The 18,469-nt window shown below is 44.3% G+C and overlaps 1 protein-coding gene across 4 annotated transcripts in view; it reads right to left on the bottom strand.

Annotated features, from left to right (window-relative positions):
* Positions 1–16,952, bottom strand: part of BASP1 (brain abundant membrane attached signal protein 1) — a 50,926-nt gene extending 33,974 nt beyond the window's left edge. Inside the window, exon 1 of one of the 4 annotated variants that reach the window (XM_005530885.2) lies at positions 16,769–16,952. The gene's annotated coding sequence lies outside the window, so the exon portion shown is untranslated. Of the gene's footprint in view, positions 1–10,670; positions 10,802–15,599; positions 15,620–16,643; positions 16,664–16,768 lie in introns of those variants that run through there. The other 3 variants (XM_088058112.1, XM_088058120.1, XM_014259616.2) reach the window with 3 other exon arrangements.
* Positions 16,953–18,469: the final 1,517 nt, after the last annotated feature.

Raw genomic sequence — 18,469 nt, 5'->3', positions numbered from 1 at the left:
GCCAATTGGTAATTACTCAGCTTTTTAAGACTGAAGAGGGTCCATTAGACTTTACAAGCATTTCTGAAAAGCTGCGTGTGCAAGTTTTACAATGAAAGATAAAACTGATATGCTTACTGCCAATTTTTTATATGTTACTTTTATTCAATTTAATTCAACTGAAAAGAATGGAACAAGGACACTTTCTCCAGGCAAAGCAGTACTGAAACTGGTACTGAAACATGTAGTTGGAAGGCAGAACTACAGGGCACAGAGAAGAATAACATACTGTTCATGGAAGCAGTCGGGCAAAATCCATGCGAAATTCTACAGGAGGTGGTCAAAATTCTCAGAAGGTTAAAATTAGCACCCATGGAGCTTCCTCATGAATGTGGCTATGGTACTGCTGTGAACACACCCAACTCCTGCACTTCTAAAGCAACCAAATGCATGATGGACTGGCTCCCATTTTTATGCCTGCAATATAAACAAGCAGAAAGCTGTAGATCTAATGGATGAGGCTTGTCCAACTATTCTCCACTTCCAGATAAAATCAGAAAATGCATTTATTTGCAGTTGGTTTCTCAAAAATCCCATCAATAGTCCTTTCTTTTTACTGCATTGCCTCGGGACATGGTAGAAAAGACTTCTCCAGGAGTTTCAGTAGGCAGGAAGTGTCCAATGAGTTACTGCATGAAAAGACAATATGATTGCTGGGCTCACCTCATAAAACACAGCTTTACACAAGAATAGCACACTTACCTTACCGTCCTGACAAACTGTCTCATTTTTGGCTAACAGTGCTAACTTTCCCTCCCCTGAGCAAGTGGTACTGTATTCCTGCAGCCAAATGGCTGACACAGTAGACAAAAAAACAAAACCCCTGTACAAAACGAAGTGCAGATTTACAGCTGCATTTACATAAATACACTAAGTGAGAAATCATAAATTATGCTGAACAGCTTTCCACAGGATAAGACATTTCAGAGAATATACTAAGTTCCTGTTTACAATAAAAAGGATTTCTTAAACCAGCACTGGTGTAGCAATTTGTTATGTGCAACATGTTTTGATTGCTGCTTTGCTGAACTAACTCTGTCAAGTAGTACAGCCTGCAGTCTGAACAACCTGTTTTGTAGTGGGAATCAAGAATTACAGATGAAACATCAAGCTAAAATACCCTTTAACTTTTGAAGCAAACTCTATGTGACTCTAAACAACCGAAACAAAAAACCCACAAGTCCTTTGAAGAGATCATAAATATGTATTAGTAATTAAAGTATAGGCCCCTTGATTAAAACTGATGGAAATCCCCCCAAACTCCCTCCAACCAGCTTTAAGCAAACACTAAGAAACTTGAAAGTATGAGCCCAAGTTTCCAGTTCAACATAACAGTTTTATAATAACAACCTACTCACTATTTTAATCATTCAAATCTAAAGGCAACATAAAATAATAATTTAATGAGCCTTCTGCTCACTAAATTATTGCTTCTATTGCAATGCCAGGATCACAATATTCCTTGAACGGTCTGCCTCCTGGCCAAGACACCAAAGTGTCAGAGGCATCCATTTATTCACCATACCAGTTTTATACACCAAACTTCACTCAGATGTAAATAAAAGGAGTGCATGATCAAACATAAGGGTTATTGCTTGCTTTACCAGGAAACTACTTTAAAAGACCAAAAGACTCAAGATTTGAGTCAGTCTTCATTTACACAAAATAATGGATGTAAGAGACTCAGAAAGTCATTAAAAGTCACAGTCTAAGTCAGTTCTGATTTCCTACACTGGAACTCCCTTGCAAGACATACCGTGGTCTTTGGCCATATTTAGCCCTTCATGACTGAAGTAATTCCCTTACTAAATTTTAAAACAAATTTTTTTTATTGGAAGACTTCACAATTGGGTTTAAAGTACAATTATTTTTTAAATTTCATAATTTGATGTTTCCGTGTTCTAGTCATAAGATGAATCATCTTACAAATGTGGGTTTAAATGAAAAGCATGCTTAGCTGAATAACATTAAAATCCTTACAATCTTGGAATGAAGGTGTATTTAGGTGATACAGCTAAGCCAAATGAAATAGTTTGCTGTCAAGTGGGACAGCCACTGCCAGCTTCTCTTCCCTTGCAGCTGGTCTGGCTCTTAGCTGAGCTTTGTGTGAGGTGATTCAGTTCACCAAGCTGTGAGGAAAGGAGCCCAGCCAGAAGAAAAACAGAACAAACAGGGGAGAGCATGAAGCCAGCCCACCCCATGGAGCTGCTGGTTCAGGTCAGCTGTCATACTTGCACCCTCGGGGTGGAAGTATCTAGCACCATAGATGGGATTTGTTCTCAGACACTGTAATGTAATTGTAATGTAAATTTTAAATTTTCACCCTATGATTTTGTCTTTAATGTAAAGTAATGGGACCAGCCCTGTGGGTAAGATTCATTCCAGGCATTTAATTGGCAGCTGGGGACTTGAACATCTTCCCAGTAACTCCTACAAATAAAACACTGTGAAGCAGCATAAGGAGTACATATTTAATTATGAATTCAAACAAAGACATTTTCTTTATACTAGAACTACATGGTAAAAACCTGTTACAGTCCCCCAAAAGGTTGGTATTCATGGCATTTTTATATAGGCTTTCACAGCTGAACAGGTGAAAATTTAGCTGCCCTTTCCTTAAAGAGGGTCACTTTTTCTGTGAAACAGCATGTTTCAATTCTCCCCTGATGATTTTAGACTTGAACCTGAGCCTTCAACACCTCAGTGAGGGCTCAGACCAGAGACATTCTCTTGCTAGTTGGTACTTTGAATAGCACAGAGTAGACAGCTCTATCAGTAGAGGTTGAGCCTGACCCAACCAAAACAAGATAATAGTCTGCTGAATGTGTTTCACAGGAGACAAGACTAATATCCAGCTGAAGTCAGCAAGAGCAAGGGTTTTCATCCTGACTGTCCATGTTATAGATGTCTTTCTTTAATTAACACTAATTAGTCCATAGGCTTTGTGTCATATTGCATGGTTTAGGTCTTAAACCTAGAAACTCTTAATTGTACTCTTTATTAAATGGCTAATTACCTTACAGTAGAAAATGGAAATGTTTTTACTATCATGGAATGGTTTGAGTCAGAAGAGACCTTAAAGATGATCTAGTTCCAAAGCCCCTGCCGTGGGCAAGGACACCTTCAACTAGACCAAGGGCTGGGGCATCCACAGCTTCTCTGGGCAACCTGTTCCAGCATCTCACCTCCCTCACAGCAAAGAATTTCTTCCTAATATCTAATCTAAATCTACCCTTTTAAAGCCATTCCCCCTTGTCTTATCCCTACATGTCCTTGTAAAAGCCCCTCTCCTGCATTCTTATAGGCCACTTCAGGTACAGAAAGGCTGCTCGAAGGTCTCCCTGTAGCCTTCTCTTCTCCAGCCTGAACAACCCCAATTTTCTCAGCTTGTCCTCATAGCAGAGGATGTTGCAGATAATAGTCTCAAAAACATCCTCTAGTTCTGAAATACAAACTTGAGTATTGATTTTAAAATTCATGTTTATTTTTCTTGGCCTGTCTGTTTAGTGGAAAAGATTTCTGTAAAAGTGACTAATTGTGTCAACCATATCTGACTGATACCTGTGTCTCTATGACAAATCAGACCAGCTCTGAGTTTAAGCATCAGCATGCACATAATATCTGAAGACAAAAACTGTTTTCTAGGATTTATCAACGTGTAAATGAAGTTCCAATACGTCATTTTCAGTCCTTCACCTTGCTTACCTGTTGCCTGCCCTGCAGAGCTCCATAAGGCAGCTGATGAAATAGGCTTGGTTGGATTACTTGTGAACAGTTTTAACAAAACCAGATTCACCACCAAAACACAGCTGAGAGCAGCTCTGATGCAGGATGCTGACTCAAACCCAGGACAAGCAGTGAAATCCAATCACTCTAACCCACAGCCCTCATTCAGTAGCTCCCACACAGAGATGTCCTGCAGAGAAGAGGGCACTGCCTGTGTATAGACTACTACACCCTCCCTACCTACCACAGCACATGCTACTGCATAGTAGTACACACTTGTGGAACCCAGTTTGTCTAGGGCACATTCCTTTTCCTCACTGCCATAATTATTAGATGTGCTCTTTCTCATGCACAGGCCCATGAGCTGGAAAAAAACCCATTCCATTTTGCAGTACTTTGTGTCAGTTTATATGAGCTTATTAATAAAACCTAGTGCCAGGGATTTTGTTTCCAACCAAAATAATTCTAATCTAAGGCATATTGTTTTCTGACCTATCTTCTCAATATGAAAACTGTACTGCTGCACACACTTACCTTTCATAGATGAAAAAGATAATGCTTCTTCCTCTTCAGGCAGTAGAAAACTTGCCTTCAACATTGATACTATTCAAATTAACACTGGTTTCTCAAAGAAAGCAAGGAGAAAGACAGGCAGAAAGGCAGACAGATGACAGAACACTGGGATTTAATGTTCTGGTAAATTCTTTTGTATTATAATTGCAAATAAAAGCAAGTGTTTTATACATATATATATGAACATCAATCCCAATCAGTGCTGCCCACTCAGCCATCCAAATTACAGTGAAATTCTAGTGGCTCACAGCTCTGACTTTATTAGTGCAACTCAATTACTTTCAAATCAGATACTCACTGATCAACATGAATAAAGCCAGAATCAAGCCCACCACTCTAGATCCGCTCCTAAACATGCCTCCATCTTGGAACTTCAAAAATGACAACACACTGCTGTGCATGACTTGACATCCATACATTAAATAAATAATCTAACAATTAGCAGCTAAACGAAGGTGAGCATTCCCCTATCTCTAATAATACCAAGACATGGCAACTAGCCAAGGATCTGGTACATTAAACAGAAAAACACAGGCAAAATCTGCAAGTGCTTCTTGAGAGCACACTATTTCCAGTAAGCACATATGGAAACTAAATACCTCTTAGGTTGCCCTCAGGTAGGAAAATGATTGATTGATTGATTGATTGATTGCATACACACAGTACAAAGTAGCATAGATAGTTCCTGGTATTGAACCAGAAACTTCAATGGCAGCTGCCCACGTGCACGCAAAAGATAAATTGCACAAAGATATTTGTTGAGCTAAATATTATATTTATTCAAAAGTATTTATGAATATACCAAGAATTTATTTAGAAATTTTATCACTTTCCAAGCTATTTTTATTACACCATTAAATTTCAGTCATCACGTGTTGAAAACATGTGAATAGCCATCTCCACTCATCTGCGGAACAACCCAGAAAACATTTCTGCAGCCTATAGATTAAGTAACAAAAGACATCCTAGTGTCATATCAATCAGAAGTATGCAACTGTCCTCAGATTGTAGTCACAAAATTTCATACTGGGCTTGAAGAGTAAAATTTTCAAATATTCACACATGATTACTTATCACTGTCTTGAAATAAAACTTAGGAACCAAAAAGCATCAATCATTTCTGTAAGCTTTACTCCCCTTCTTGCACATCAGCCCCCATGTGAAGAATAGCCTCAAACTTACAGCCCATTTAAAGAATTCTGTAAAAGTGCTATGAGAAATCTCCATTTAACAATCTATGCTGTTCAGCATCAATAAACTAAATAGCCTTTTGCCAGCTCTAGAAAAGCCTTATTTGTGTATTTATTTCTAATATATACTATGCACATAAAGCATCTTAGTAGAGTGTTCATCTTTGGATCTCAATATTAACAGAGCTCAGGCACACTGACCATAAATCAGTACACTTGGGAAGGGTTTTGTTTCAACTGAACTAATTTCTCTGCACTCCAGAACTAGCTCACTCCAAAGGTTCCCCATGTCTGTGATCACACAAACCACAAGACTGAAAGATACCTCAAGAGAAGTCAAGATATTTCCTCTCCTTGCCCCAAGGCAGAATGAGTCATATTTAAATAATCTCTCAATGGTTATTTCTTACCTAGTCTAAAAGCAATCATTCTCTTCTTTACACTGCACAAAAACAATGTGTTCATTTCTCCCTTTCATAGGTCCTGTTTGATAACTCTTACCGTTCATATGCGCATCCACCTGAACAGTAGCTCTCTTTTACATGGCATATGACCCATGCACCCATGCATTTAATCTTTAAATGTTCAAAGCACAATATAAAAAAGGAAATTGTTCAATGTCCATTTTAGTATAGTTAAAAGGCAATTTATTCTATTCTGGTTCTAAACATTTAACACAACTAAAGAATGGACCTCTATTATCCTTGTTTTCCCTTCTCACCAACAAAATCTTTTTTATGGTAATTTTGACCACATATTCCCAACAACTACCACATACTGTCTTTTTTAGAAATAATTCCACAGACAAGGAATTTTTACTATGATTTATTAATTAAAAATTATTTAAATAATTTTAACTCAGCTTACTGGTCATCTGTCATCTGTTACAGAGCAAAGAGAAACTATTTTCCTCATGCAGTCCAAAGTTACCTACATGAACAGTGGAAATTCCATTTCTTGTGTACATCTCAGTTACTTGCTAGTCCTTAGTGACAGAACACAGAAAGACGACTCCTTGTTTCCATGAAAGACTTTAATGTGATTGTAAGCTGTGAGTATTGCTAAGATTAAAAAATATTCCACCTTGTTAGTTAAGATGAACTCTCTGTATTTTTTATTTTATATGAAGGTATTCCTGGCTGTGACTGTAGCTTTGAAATACAGTCTCTTAGGAACCATGAGCAGATTTAACCACAAATAGCTAAATGCACCTAGATACATGAAGTTATATTTAACTGTCTCCCCAGCTAATTAGTTCAGGGGACCAGGATCATATGGCTAGATTAATTAAGATAAAACAGGGCATTTGTAATAATTAAGTCACCCCTTTGGTCTTCTTTCCAGAGCCGGGAGTCAATGAACATCGCTAGTGCAGAAGCCAATGACTGGCACTTCCTACCACAGATGCAGTCTCACCAAAGCTGCTGTTTTTGCAGAATAGCCCAGAAGGCTCCCTTGGACAGTCTGATTTTATTTCTTTGCTTTAAGAAGACCAGAGGAGCTCCTTCCCAGGTGGAATCCCTAAGGCTGCTCAGAGATGAAGTTTCTAAAGACAGCAGGGTGAGACAGGCCAGAGATTCAAGCCAGGAACTAGAAACTTAGAAAAAAAAAGTTAAAATGCTGAGGACCAGGTAGCAGAACCACAGTCAGATTCCAAGGGTTTTGAAAAGGAAGTTCAGGACTAGGGAAGGCTCTGGTTTTTCATTCCAATGCACAAAACTTCTGCATACTTGCAACAAGCGTTAGTATCAAATGGGCTTGTGGGCAGACATCAGGCTGTGAATAAAACTTATCTATTATTTTGGCTCTATCAACACTAAATTTTCTCTGTGTGTGGAGTCAATTAACTGAGATGACTAGCTGTAGTTCTAATGAAAACAATGTCCTTTGAAGGGGTTTTTGGAAGCACAATGTACAGCAGATGATCTAAATCAATACGCTTCAATTCCCCGGCCCCCTACTTGGGGACCCTCCACAGAGACCAAAGGCTATTTTGTGTCTTCACCCTGTTGCTACAAACTTGTCCTTCATAATAAAAGACACCTACATCTGTCATCATGACCTCACTCGGCCTGAAAACTGTCCTCACCTTGGTGGCATCATATGCAATGTCCACAGCAATCACGTTGTCATCTCCATCATTTTATAGATGCCATGCTTTATTTAGACACAATTAAAATCTAGAGCAATTAGAAGTGGATCCAAAGAATGGTTCTCCATAAAAGAAGCCCAGGACAGTATGACTGTGGCAGCTATCAGCGTTTATGCAACATGCAACCCAGCACAGCCACAGCTTGACAGACAAGCTTTGTCTTTTGTAATAGCAAATGTTTCCCCCAAAACTGTGTTCTGAAAGGTTTTTCAACTCACTAATGCAGTCTAATTATGAGCTTGCAGCAATTTAATTTTCTACAGGAATCAAACAAATCTAGTTCTTTTTGAAAATAAGACTGACAATTCAAGCTACCACAGAAGGGTTGGGCTTGTTGGTGGATTTTTTTTTTTTTTCATTTAGTCAAGAGCCACTTTTGTTTAAAACTAAAACTATGTGTAAAAAGGAAAAATTTGCTCCCCTTTCAGCCAGCAAAGGAAATCACATTAATATTTCTTCAACTGGTAAGAAGTTTAAAACTGTTGAATGCTTTCAGCTGGCAGAGCTCCAAGTTTTCCATATTGTTACAGGATTTGCATGAAACTTTGTTTGAGACCAAGTTCTCATGTTGATATGATCTCACTTTCATGAACATCTAGATTTGGGAGCCATATGCATGCAAACCATTGGGGCCTAGTAGTATGAGTTACAGAATTTAAAATTAAAGGTTTACAAGATGTGGTTCTGGAATCATACCTCCACTCATTGCATATGAATGACAGCACACAATTAAGCTGATGACATGGGTCTTCCTATGTTCTGCATGGCTCCTAATGCACACACAGCATATTACTGTGTGATTATCAAAGTGTTCCCTGAAATAGGCTGAGTTAGTTCATGGCTGAAAATATGGACTTCTAGAAAGGATAAGCAAGGCAAATGGCTACATACCCACCATAGTAATTTAATTTAAATGCAGATAAGTGATCTACAGTAACATTACAAGGAAGGGCACAGAGCCAAAGCTAGATGAAAAATTAGTGAAGACAACAAATTTTTTTTTAATGGAATACATTTACAAATATGGGCAGAAAAAATATGGTATATCCCAACAGGTTAGAGTAAAGTTTCTATCAAGAAGCATTTAAAATAGCTTCTTCAGTCAGGAGAAATTAACTTATATTTTAAGTAGAAAGTAAATAAAAGCTTATGAGATAAATATTTCTATTCTCAGCCTGTAAATTTACTGTCATTGTTCCACAGAAAACTCCTGGACAGAATTTTTTTCCTGAACCACAAATCTGTCAGTGCAGAATTTCTCTATCATCCCTGTGTTTCAGATGGTGAGGCGCTCAGATGTTTCTCACAGGGTCAATGGCTGTGGGAGAGCATGCAACACCAGCTCATTTCCCTCAACACCATACCCCACAATTCAACTCCAACTCAGAACACACATGGCAAGTATTTAAAGATACAATATTTATCCTGCTTCAAGCATTTGTCATCCGTTAACTGATATGTTTGCTCTTTTCCATAATGTCCTGGTAACAGTGACGTTCCACGAGATGTTTGCAAAAACACCTGTAGGTGATTTGCAGTCCAGTTTGAACCCTTAGCAACAGAAGGTACCTCAGCACTGAAGGCCACTTCCAATACATTGTGGCCTAGGGGATTGTCAGTACAGTGTGCTGTTCAGTCGGGAAATGAGACACCAGAAGGAGTGCCACATTCCTATTGCTAGTAGCACCAATAATTTCTTCATGAATCTGTCAGTCACTGACTCATCCACAGAAGAGGATGACAGCTGAACTTTCAGTGACCTAATAATCATTCTAGTGCTTATTAAAAAAATAATGTAATATTAGTTTTCTTCAGCTCTGTTGAGGCCTCTACTCACTATTACAAGAACAGGAAAAGAGTGCACTCCGGTGAACCATCATATTTCAGTGCACATGGCATGGCAGCTCTTACTTAGCTTGGCTCTAAAAGTATTATTCATTAAGGTAATGAATCCGTTCAAGGCAACTGAATGGAAAGGATGGGACCCTATGCAGAAATCTGAATGTTCCTCTAGATATCACTAGGGAAACTAGAACTGAATAAATCATTAAAATGCGCAATACAGGTGGAACATCAGACGGCTACAAGCAGCTTAAAAGTTTCTGCTGGTACCTCTTCACTGAAGGATGGTTTTTTTTTTTCCAGATGAAGATCTCCAAGGGTAGGAAATGAGAAAAGTGAACAGCATACAGAAGCAGAGATAATAGATAAATTCCTCTTACTAAAATTCTATCCTGTGAGTAATACCAGATCCTTCAGAGAAAGAGATATCTTCAAGGACAACTTGTCACTCTCCTTGAACTCTCGCATCCTACATGCAGCATTCTAGAGCTATCAGAAAGCTCTTAGCTATGATTGCTGGACTTATATAGAGCATGTGTGGACTGCAAACAAGGAAAGGGTTTCCACGTTTCCACATTTGCTTCATTCTGCTAATTTAAGCATTTGAATTACAGACTCAGGGGCTATTCTGAGCACTCAGGTACCCTACAGAAGCCTCACATGCTCCTAGTGAAAGCTCTGAGTGAAAAAAGTTACAAACCAACAGTGCTCTCCTACATCTAAAGCAAAGTGTGGAATGGAAGAGTTGGAAAATCAGGCCTGATTTTTAATTTTTCCCTCTGGATAACTTTGGTCTCTCTTGCTTTGTAAGGCCTGTAGATCTGAAAAGAAAAGCAACAGGCAAAACACACCTTTCACCCTCTCTTCAGTGACACCAGCTATTCCCAGTGTGGACTATACATTCACTGGTGCAGGATTTACATGCAGGGCTGAGTGATACTGCTGGAGGAAAATGATCCCCACTCTCTCAGAACATCTAGTTAGGAAACGTTGGTTAGAGCAGCTAGCACATCTTCCCCATTTGCTTCAGTTTTTCTGATGACAGCAAGAAACCCATAAGAACTGTTTACACCACCTCAGATCTCGCTGAATTTGCCTCCTCCCACCAGATATGCACAATTAGCAGCAAAAGTCAATGATGCACTTACCAGCACTGGCCAAAATACAGCAACTTTGTGTTACTGGAAACTGTGTGCTGAAGGGAAACGCAGAAAAAATCTGAACACCTCATCCAGTGGTGACAAGTTTCACCCTGTCCTTTTTAGGCTCTTAATTTTATACGTCCTCTATCCTGTTTTTGTTTTTGTTTTTGTTTTTGTTTTCGTTCTCCGTTAACGACACGCTTCACTGCCTTGAGGAAGGATGATTACAGGAAGCTGATGTAGCAATTCTCTGGCTCCTGTCTATCTCAGACAAGCACATACCAAAGCATTTCTCATGGTGTTACTCTTCCATGTTGACTACGTTTGTTATTGGGTTTTCACTGTTTTCTACATCCTGATTTGTGCATGTTTGGCATGTGTTTTTCTAAGATAGTAAGATGAAAGAAACTTGCATCAGTTCTATCATTGTTGATCCATTCTTTGTTTTGTCTAACTTTGCTTTATTTCTTCTCCATAGTTCAGCAATCATCTTAAATTTGTCTAGCAGATGCACATCTACAGGATCCTGCTATGTGACCCTCTATGTCATCCTAAAATAGTTAATCACATCAAGAGGTAATTTTGAATATGAGCCCCTCCATCACCAACCAACCACACAAGAAAAACAGTAATATTAGAAAATAAGTTCAAAAACTATAACCAGGCTCTCTCTCCTCCTTCTGCAGGGGTTATGTTCTGCATCCCATTGAGTATTTAAAAACTATTAAAACAGGAGATAGCCAGCAGCCCCCTGACTTCACTACTCATACAGAACTAGTTTCTATTTGTCAAACAAAGTCATGATGGCATAGATTTCTGTCATTAAAATTAATCCTTGGGAAACTTTGTCATAATAGCTGCTAGGCTTTTGCCCGAAGGAAAAGGTTACCCTTCAACAGTGCATTCATATCCTCTTCATGCCAAGGCACCAATAGTATTACAATCACCATCATGACATCATCCATCAAGATTGGTAGCTAAGGCTCAGCCTTATTATACATTCAGTGTTGTGTCCTTTGTAAGGACAGTAAGTCTCTAATCAAAAGGAAGATCCTGCCATCAGTCCCATGGTTTACATGAAGTACCAGCTCATGCTGCTCTGAACAACTGCTAAGGCAGTGTACACAAAATACATTTTTTTTAAAAGATGTTCAGATTCCTAAAGGTTAAAAACAAATCCCTGGATCAGCAGATCATAATCATATGTGGCACCACTTACCGGGCTAGAATCTAAACTATGCAACATGTGACTAAAAAGCATGTGGCTTTCCCAATGCTATCGCACTGGTGGGGTACTTGGCAGTATATAAGAAACAAGTCAGGCAACTATACAGACTACTTCATACCTACTCCGCAGAAGACCATACCAAATACATCAAAAGAGATCAGTCTTTGACTTATATCCTAAGACAGAAGGTTTTTATTAATAAAACTGTTTCCTGAGAGTTAAATTCCATTAACCGTACTTAAGATGGAATTACTACACATCTTGCTTCCAGGCAAAACCTGACCATTCCACACGTGTTACAAATCAGTATCTCTTTACATTTATTGGTGTGCATAAGAAAGTCAACGGATTTATTTTCAGATTCTGGCAAGTCAGGAATTTTCATGTTTGAGGAATCACATTGCTATCAATCCATTTCTATTTTAAACTTATGAATTTTCATACTGAATAACCAAGAGATACATTTTTATATTAATCTCATTTCTCCATCTTGAAGTAAGAAGCTTATGTGGTATCATTTTTAGGGAAGAGAACTGTGACATACAAGATATTGTAAGGAAGAGTTTAAAATCCTTTCCATTCGGCACAAGGTTTCCCCCCTTCTTCCCCCTGCATATTTTTTTAATCTTGAAAGCATTTCCTACTAATGCATGAAACCGCCATTATGCTGCATATGGTTTCTATTATCAAGTCTATAATGCTTTCAGGAATTTCTTTGATTTCTCTGGTTGTTACCTCATTCTTTTCATTCCTGATTGACACAGAAGCAGCAACTCAAATTATTCCTAAGTATCTTTCTTTCATTATAAATCAATCTCCATACTTCTGTAGCACACCTCAAAATGGCCTGCCTTTACTACCCTTGTATGAAAGAAGGTAAGGCCTTGAATATTGGTTGATTATTATACTCTTCACTATATATTTGAAGATTATCTAGTTTTCTTACTTGAAGAACTAGATTTTACCCATTTAATTTACATTGTACCCATGGACACTACACTTTTGCACCCATGGACACTACACTTACACCTGCACACCTAAATCAAGACCTGGGATTTGTGAACAAATGTGTATAAAAAAAAATGCAGAATACTCTTCATACAGATGGGACAAAAAAAAATAAAATAAATAAATAAATAAATAAATAAATAAATAAAAATAGGAAAAAAACCTCTAAAATTTTTGTTTTCAAAATTAGTGCAAGATGATCAGCTTTCGATAGCAGATTTCCAAATAATTATTAGCTCAATGGTAGCTGAGTGTCTGACAATGGAACCACACAGAACTCTCCCAAGATTTCATGGGAAGGCCTGTTTCTACCCTGCAACAAGCTGTTTTTTTTCCCTACCATGCTCAGTGTGTGCCACTAGGCCATGGGTGGGTGCTGGCACAAGGGAAGGATTTACCATTGTTCAGATGGAAGCCATCATGTACGCAGGAGGTTCTGCTGAAGGACTTCATAGTTCACTGCATGGGGCAAAGCTACCAGTGGAACACAGCACAAACAGAAGAAGCTTCACTTGGAAAATACAATTTATTCCACAGACTTGATTTTGAAAGATCAAAACACAAATACTTAAGGACTGGAGACAGCTCTAGACATGGTTCCAGAAATTATGAAGGTTGCATACTCTGTAGTCTTAGGGTAAGGGTATGCGCCAAAGGTATTCCACTGTCTGAAATAAATCAACCTTGTATCACCATGTTGCTTCAGAGGGTGTTGCATTTCAAATGCAAAGATGTATGGAAGAGGGTGGGGGGGAGAGAAAAAAATTTCATCTGATCATTTCTTCAGGCAATAACTTGAACAGTGATTTTACTGTTTTTACCTTTTAAATGTTGATTTTAACTGGATATGATATACTCAAAGGTTCGAATCAACAGAAAAAAGCCATGCATGATTGCATTCTGGCAGCTACATACAATTTCCCTGTATTACACAATCAGCTATTTCATACATGAAGCATACAAGAATAGACAGAGCCACCATGAATTTCCCAACGTTTTGTGTTTATTCTGTCCACAGATCAGTTGGTGCTCCCTGGCTAAACTGAAACAACCAGACAAAAAGAAAATACCCACTGCATACAACTCACTAGGAAGGGAGATCACAAAGCAAAGCTTCTCCCCAACATGAAGACAGTGAGTAGACAGCGAGTACAAAAACCTTTGGCCACGTCCTTGCTTCTTCTTTTTCTTCCCTCACTCCTAAAGATTGCCCAGAATTCTCAGAAACATCCAGAATACAAAAGGATTCTGTGGGACAAGGTATCTCCCCTGGAGAGAGCAGTAGCAGCAGATGCTGTATCTTCCTTCAGTACGGCACTCCCACTCCAGACTCTCCCTGCTTAATGGGGAACATCTACACAGGGGGAAAAAACCCTCCGTGTTTGCAGCCTGGCCACCAGTTTAGGAGGTGCCTGGCAAGCATCTGGCAAGCAGAGAGGGGACATTTAGACATATTTTATGGCTCTGATGGCTTCTTCATAAGAGATCTTAATTGGAAACAATGGAAATATCAAGTAATTGCTATGCAAGGGGCCTTGGGATGTATGTTTTCTAGTGAATGTTCATCACCCTCGAGGGGAAGCAATAAAATCCACTACCATCGCCTGTTTAGCAGCCCACTGGCAATATTCTTTTGTCAGCTTCAACTCCAGCCTGACTAACACACCAGTAGCCTTCTGTTCAGAAACTGTCATTAGCTTACAAAATGATCCATTTCAAACAGGCTTAAGCATGCTCTAAAGAGAGATACATATCCGAATTTTTGACGAGTTGGGAAAGAAGAGTGGTGAAGAAGAAACAGGCACCAATGCCAGCATCGAGACGCAACAATTCGAACAAAAGAGATCTCAAGATGTCGCACTAACACGCACGCACACAATCTTCCTCTTGATAGATTGCTTCCCCTCGGCAGAGGGAGATGCTTCAGGAGCCCGGGCACGCAGAGCACGCGTGTCTCCCAGACAGAGCCCGGCAGGGAGCACGTCCCTGCGGCGTGCCCGCTCCGCAGGGCTTCCTACTGCGGCACGTCCCGCCACCCGCTTCGCCCTCTTTGCTCAAAGGGACCCACGAACGACCCCGCGCTGCCGCAGAGGGACCCCCTGCCCCCCGTCCCCTGCCCCCCAAGGCCGCTGAGGAGCGGGGCCGGGTGTTGGAGCTCTGGGGGCACCCCCGGGCGCTCGCCGGCCACCGACCGAAACCCGCTGCGGGCGGGGAGGGGGCGGGCAGCACGGCCGGCCTTTTCCCCTTCCTAAATGCCAAATTTTGTGTCGGTGAGGTGAGGGGAGGACACGGGCGTGGGGGCACGGCTCCGCTCCGTCATCGCTCACAGTACCAGACGCCAAAGCTAAGCCAGGCGCAGCGCGGGGTAGGAAGGGTGCCGGGGTGCCGCTGGGTCACCCCGATGAACCAGGCTGGGTCTGGCGGAGGGCGGGTGAGGGGAGGCGCCCGGGGGTCGCGGCGCAGCGGAGCCTTTGTCCCCCCGCCGGCCCATCCGCGCCGCCGCCTCCGCGCATGCGTCGGCCACAGACAAAGGCGCGGGCAGGGCGGCGGGGGCTTCCCGCATCCCCCTCCGTCCGCATCCCCCTCCGCCCTCATCCCCCTCCGTCCGCATCCCCCTCCGCTCCGCATCCCCCTCCGCTCCGCATCCCCCCCGTCGCTCCGCATCCCCCTCCGCCCCGCATCCCCCGCGCGGCGCCCACCCGGCGTGGCAGGAGGGTGGGGTGTCCCGGGGGTGTGCGTGTGTCCGCCTTCCTTTCCCCGGCGTGAGCCGCCACGCCCAGCTGAGGCGCGGGGAAAGCGCCCTGCGGGAGCCGCGTTTGAAAGACACGCGTGTGCGTGGGGGAGAGGCGACACGGCGGGCCGGGAGGGGAAAGAAAAAAAAAGGTCGAGGGGAGTTGTAACTTTTTTTGGTGGGGGGAAAACGGAAAGCCAGATGGGGACCTGTGGGAAGCGGGGGGCGGCAGTCGGTGAATATTCATAGAATAGGCGCATCGGGGCGTAGCGCGGCGGGCGGCAGCGGCGGTCCCTGTCGTGTCTGACGGCGGGTCCGTGGCCCCTGCTCGGGCAGCCGAGCCCCCGAGCCCCGGCGTGTGCTGCCCCGCCGGGAGCAGCGCTTCAAACCCGCCGGCGCGTCCACGCGCACGCGTGACCGCGGAGGCAGCACCGCTTCCTCGCCGCCTCGCCGGGGACAATCGCGTTGTCGCCGGCCACAATGGGCAAGCGCCGCTTCCCCGCTCCTCGGACGCCCCGACGGCCCCCGCACCCCGCGGAGCCCCCCACCAGCCGCCCGGCCCCCCGTGATTCCCCTGCAGCACCGCTGTCCCCCGCCCAGCCGCCCTGCCATCTTCCTGGCGCCGTGCGTGCTCTTCTCCCAGCGCTTCCTTTCATGGGGAGCTTGGGGCATCTTCCTTTCTTTATTTTTTCTTTTTTTTTTTTTCCTCTTTTTTTCCCCCTTAAATTATTATTATTAACTAAGCAGACTCCCTTTGGAAACAGGCTAAAAGCACCGAAAAGAATTTGGGCATAAACCACTATTATTCCCACCACACCCACCGCTACCCCCACCCTTCCCCAAGAGAGCCTTCCCGGGCATTTTAATCTCACGGAATCGCCTTCGGTCCGTTGTGTGCCTCTATCCCGCTCCCAGGTGGTCCCCTCTCGAGGAATCGAGCTCCTCGCAGCGATATTCCTAAAATGTGCCCGGCCAGGCGCCTCCCGGGCTGCTCCGCTTTCTCTGCTCTTACCGATTCACACGCACATCTCCTCTCCCCACAATCGAGACACAACGGAAGGGGGGAAAATGGTAAAAATGGCAAAGCTCTCGCGGGCTGCTGTGTACATGGCGTAAGTGAGACACACGGCATCTTACCTTTATGTGTTTTTCCTCTGTCCCTGTGGGTGTGTTTGTGAGCTGGGGTGTCACAAAGAGAGTCCCAGGTAGCCCAGAGCCCCCTCGCCTCGCTCGGAGCGCTGTGGCTCTCGCCCGCTCGCTCGCCGGGACTGGAGTGCCTAGTGCCTGCTGGAGCACTGCCGCCGCTACCGCGGCTGCTGCCTCTGCATTTCTCACTCTCTCCCCCTCCCTCTTTCCCTCCCTCCCCCCTTCCCTGTGACAGTCTGTGGGCAGTTCAAAAGCCACACGCTTTATTTATTTATTTTCCGGGCTGGCGGGCGGGGGATGCGCTGCGCGGTGCTCGCGCTTAGGGGGCGCACGGACCCCAGGTTTAAATATCAGCCGGGCAGGATGCGGCGGGGGGGGCTGGATCGCGGGTCCGCGAACGCACCTTGCTGCATTACCCCCCCACACACCCCTCAAAAAAAGGGAAGGAAGCGGCCAACCTCCCTGTCCCGAGGAGAGCGGGCGCGGCGCGGGGCCGCACGCCGAGGTGCGGGCGCTCCGCGACCCTCCGCACTAGAAGCGCGGAGAGGGCGACTGTGCCCCATGGGGCGGAGGGTCCTTCCCCGGCAGAGCTGGGATGCTGCGCGGCGGACGGAGCGGGCAAGCCAGGCCGCCTGCCTACACCTGCAGCCCTCTCGGGGAGCGGGAAAGCCGCTTGCACGGCGGAGAGGGGCGGCAAGAGACTAAAAATTGCCTGGATGTACTTGGCACGCTTAAGGAGAAGGTCTGCCGGTTAAACACAAAAGGCAGCAAAACAGAGGAGAGCAACAGATTTCTCAGGAGAATGGATCTCTCCCGGGCGCTCCTGCAGTTGAAGAGCTGGCCTGAACGTCGCTGGGGCTTCAGGACTGGTATCGCTCCAGCTCTCCCCCTGTTTCAAAGCATCCCTGAAGCCGCCACAGCACAACCGAGGGTGCTGCCCGCACTTTCCCACCTCCCTCTTTTTCCAGCCTGGCTGTGGCGGGGGCCGGGTGCTCCCTGCTCGTTGCTCCGCGCCCGCTCCAGGCTGCGGGAGTCCGGCGGCGGCGGGTGATGCACGGGGCTGGGGCGCCCTCTGCTCCCCGAGCGGTGGCCGGACCGGGCGGTGGCTCCGCCGGGTGACCCGCCCCGGGACCCGCAGCCCGGGAAGGACGGTGGAGCGGACCGTGGTGACGGCACGTCTTGGGGAAACCTCTGGCTCAAGGGGAGCGATCCGGCTGCGCCGGGGCTTCAAAGCCAGCAGCACCATCTTTCAGCAAGAACAATGGAAGCTATTCCCCATTTATCTGGGGACAAGGATCGAGTGAGACACGCGTAGTAGGCTCGTGATAAGGTCAAGTCCGGTTTGCGTTTTCGATGGGTATGGAGCGAAAGGGGAGCAGGGCGTGTGGAGAGGGAAGGCGCGGCCGCCAGGGCGTTCTTCTGAGGGCCGTGTTGTGCGGTGCGATGTGCGGTGAGAGGAGTCAAGCTCCTCGGACATTCCCATGAAGGGGAACTACCGGGCAATAAAATGCGTTTGAGTTTGTGTTTCACACGCCGCACCCTGCAACCTGTAGCTGTGCCGAGCATCCACCCAGCCGCTGCCGGGGCGGGAGGCCAGTCCGAAACGCCAGAGGAGAGGCTCAGGGACGACCTGGCAGAGCGGCGGGAGCCGCCGTTGTCCGCCCGCGGTCACACAAAAGCCCCGGGCTTGAA

This window comes from Pseudopodoces humilis, chromosome 1 (genome assembly GCF_049639895.1).
Source record: "Pseudopodoces humilis isolate 2021_Gansu_Grassland_sample_001 chromosome 1, ASM4963989v1, whole genome shotgun sequence".
In the NCBI taxonomy this organism is placed as follows: domain Eukaryota; kingdom Metazoa; phylum Chordata; class Aves; order Passeriformes; family Paridae; genus Pseudopodoces; species Pseudopodoces humilis.
This window is presented reverse-complemented; position numbering and strand designations above follow the sequence as displayed.